The following is a 4,108-nucleotide window of genomic DNA, read 5'->3' as shown; positions in this document are numbered from 1 at the left end:
ATTTGGGACCCGTAATTCTTGCATTCGTTGCCATAAGTCAACCCTTAGTACGGTGTCAAAATCCTTCTTAAAATCCACAAAAAGCAATACATGGTTTCTCCCTCAAGCCGACTCTCATCCATAAGCACATGTAAAGTAACCAAATGGTCTATGGTGTTATGACCAGGGAGAAAACTTGCTTGTCCATAAGCTCGTTTGTTATTACTTTTTGCCATACAATGGTTGTATCCAATTCTCCTGCCATTCTTGGGAAAAACCATATGCAAAAGCATGATGTATCACATGCAACATGAAGAGTCTCATCTCCTTTGTTTTCCATTTCAACATCTTCGCTTTCAACTACAAAGTATCACATGCTTTTCCATTAGCCATTTTGTTGAGGGTTGGCTCCAATGTTTCTAAAGTGAACGGAGCACTAAATGGCTATATATGTACATCACATTTGATGGGCTATACCTTTATGAATGTAAAGTTTTGTAAAATAGGATAGCATGTCAGCATCTGTAAAATCCCCCATAACATTTGACCATTTGGTTTGCAATTTTCTCCATGCTTGCCTTGAACATTTCTCAAATTCCCTAGTATCTTCACTTTCTTTGGCCACTACGTATTGTCGTCGCTTTTTACACGTGAGAGCATTATATTGTTTTTCTACCTCACTTCATTCTTGTCCCTTAGGGAGAATTTTCAACTTTCTACGTGCAGCCTTACATTTATCATCCAACCATTTCTTGCATGGAGAGAGAGAGAGGGCGGGGGGGGAGGAAGGAGGTAGAGTTAGAGATAGATCAAAGCATACGACTATGACTACGACTACAACCACTATTCCAACTGCCTCACTAGCTTTCTAGGTACCTTATATACAGTTGGAGTTTTTCTCTCTAAGCAAGATAAATAGAAAAGATTAGACTTGTATAATTAGAAGCAAGTTGGATATTTATATGTAGCTATTCAAACATTCTCTTCTTCACATATTTTTGCCTTTCACAAGTACAGTCTAGGTGGCTCTTCACGGTGATATTATGCACCTTTGTTGGCTTGACTATGCCAATATCTAGATACATGTTCTCCGAAACTAAGATAACTACCATCACCTTCATATGTAGTTTGACCTCTTCAGAGAGCAAGCGAACTTCTAGAATGTTGACATCAAATTAGTGCAATATGACATCGATTAATGTAGTGCAATTTCACCATCATTGGACATTTCCAAGCTGTTTCGGTGCCTTTATACTACAGTCTGCCACCCTTTCATATTCAGCTTCTCCTTCAATTGGATTCTGCTGTAGCTATCCTTCATTGTTTCAACATCATGCCGATGTGCTCATGCTCTAGAAACTCCATCAAAGAAGGGTTGTTTCTTTGCAAACAGTAGTACTGCAGCCAGCTCCCTCATCCCCATAAAATATCACGATCTTCTTCCTTTCACGATAGTTAAATCCTGCGTTTTGGTGATGATCTTCAGACCCGTTAATCCATGTCCCCTGAGTAAAAACAATGGCCTGCCTCTTCCGGAAGCGCAACACAAGATGGAGAGTGCTTTCCTTCAGAATATTATAGTCAGCCGGGGTGCATCTATCCTTTAGCTGCTTGTCAGCAAAATTCAACTTCCGCTGGTTGAGATAGAAACCATCATTATTCTGAAGCTTATTGCCCTTGACGTTATCGACGGTGTCAGCTCTCTCAACCTCAAGGGTGATAATCTTCTCTATTAGGCAGTTCACACTGATCTCCCTATCTCCCCCCAATTCTCCCCAAAACTACGCTTTTATTTTCTATATTTATCTTTTTTAAGGCTAATAGTAGCTCTTTGTTGTAAAAAACTTGTGTGGCCACCTTCAGCACTCAAAAGCATAATCACACCTAAAAGTAAATTAAGTGCTTTTTCCAATCCTTTGACTTTGTTCCATTGTAAGGTTAACTTTCAATGTAACAATGGAAAGCATCCCATAACCCTACTCGGTAGAGTAAGGTATTTGATGGAGTTCAGTTTAATGTATAATCATCCTGTTTGTCCTTCAAGGTGATTTAAGAACAACTTCATATCCTCCACATCAGCATGTCTCACCGCAAAGAGATTGAGAAATCCAAGAACCCCTTGTGCTACTTCAGATTGAAGCTTTCCCATCATCTATGTAAAAGCATTTAGAAACACATAGCCAAATAGCATCTAAAGTCACACTGAACATGGAACATACTCAATAATCATGTAATTTGCACCCTTCACACACCTTCTGGACTCTTATCATTGCATTACAAGATCCATGACTTGAATCCTTATTTATCTTACTTAATAGAAAGTTATTCAAGTATAGAATAGTTGTATAATCCATCATACTATGTAGCCCAAAACAAATTGATTTGAATTGACTTCGACACCACTAAACAATTGTCATACATCCATCCTCCAAGTTTTTTCGCAAGTGGATGTGCAGTGTCATGATAATGGGTCTGTCCTACAAATGGCTGGTCTCAATGAGTTGAGAGTTTTCCTTCAAAGCACTAGGATTTGGAAAAGGTCGAATACATAACTAGTTAGAGTATTGTCTTAGATCTCGAGCAATACCATTTTAGGGGACCAAAGTTAAGATTACACCCTATAGCTTGAAGGGTCGACACATATCACTCCCTCTTATTTCTCACTCACTATGAACCAAGTGCATTGCTGATGTACTTTAATTTGAGTTGACTTGCAAAATTCAACAGCTTGTAGTTGATGCTAACTAAATAGTTAGGAGACCTTAATATTATTAGGAGCCTTGATTTACATCGGTCCTTGTGGATATGGAGTAAACTTTCCCCTATGAGGTAGACTCAAACAATATCAAGCAAAATCCACGAACAAGATCTTAGTTAATGTCCGAATAACAAAATTTGTCTCTACTTCATGCAATGATTGGGACAACATGCTCATGGTAGCTTTATGGGCATAAAGGACAACCTACAAACTGGCTATAGGATATACCCCATTCAAATTGACCTATGGAACCAAAACAATTCTAGCAGTGGAATAGATTATTCCAATCTTGAGAATAGTAGTCCAAGAGAGATGGGAGAGCAAAGAAGCAAGGACAAATTGTTTGGTAGAGTAAGAATGCCTATTCGAGACTTATCTTATTACAACCCATACCCTGATCTCTAAGAAGGTGCGACACAAGAGTTGGTTTAACAAGCACATCAAATAAGGGGACTTCAAGCAAGGAGACCTAGTCTTGTTGTACTCTATTAAGGGATACAAGCAGAAGATGTCTATGGTACACATGTGACTAGGCTACATTAGATCCCAAAAGCCCTTGCATGCCCAAGGTTATTATGAAGTAACACCTTGGTGTGGTTGTCTAAACTTACAAGTCCTAGGCTCCAAAAAATAATGCCTAGACATATAAATTAAAATAGGGTAAGACAAAAGTCAAGAGGAAGGGTGCTTAGTACATGAGTACTCCAATGGTCTATTGAAGAAAGCTCAATCAATCATCAATGATCTCTCACCTAATTACTTCAATGTGATCACCACTATACAACCTGATGACAAAGCATCAACTGAAATCCAAACCCAATCAACTTCTCAAACCATGCTCACCAAACGTGATGAGAATCCGAAACACTACGTACCAACCTATCCAGTCCAATTAGACAAAAGCCACTTCTAGTAGGCTTCAAGTTGTTGTTGTTGCAACAATGATCATCCATTCTTGAATTGGCTTCCAACATGGCCATGGACACAGGATATGACTTAGTAATATGGATCCAATGATTAGACTCAACTTTCATATTGTTCGCTAGAAGTTATGAATGCTTGGACCTAGGCCTACTTGATGAATACATAGCGAATGGGATACATTTGTTGCCGTTGTCATCATGTTGGGGGTCAAAAGTCTACCACCGGGGTTAAGAGCAGAAGAGGAGTGAGAGATTCAAAGGGGAGAGAGGAAAAATATTGGGGTTTGATGGATTCTCGGGTTATGGAGAGAGTAGATGAGATAGAGAGTAACCAATATCTTACATAGCCGTGTCATACAAGTTTACCATAATAAACTTGGATCCGATTACATCAATAGCCATGAGGTTTATGCATAGATCGATATCAGATTTTGTTCCATTTCCTACA

This window comes from Lygodium microphyllum, chromosome 10 (assembly GCF_053477565.2).
Source record: "Lygodium microphyllum isolate KBCC chromosome 10, Lygodium_microphyllum_v1.1.10, whole genome shotgun sequence".
NCBI lineage: Eukaryota > Viridiplantae > Streptophyta > Polypodiopsida > Schizaeales > Lygodiaceae > Lygodium > Lygodium microphyllum.
The sequence above is the reverse complement of the archived record's forward strand: the minus strand, read 5'-3'. Positions refer to the sequence as shown.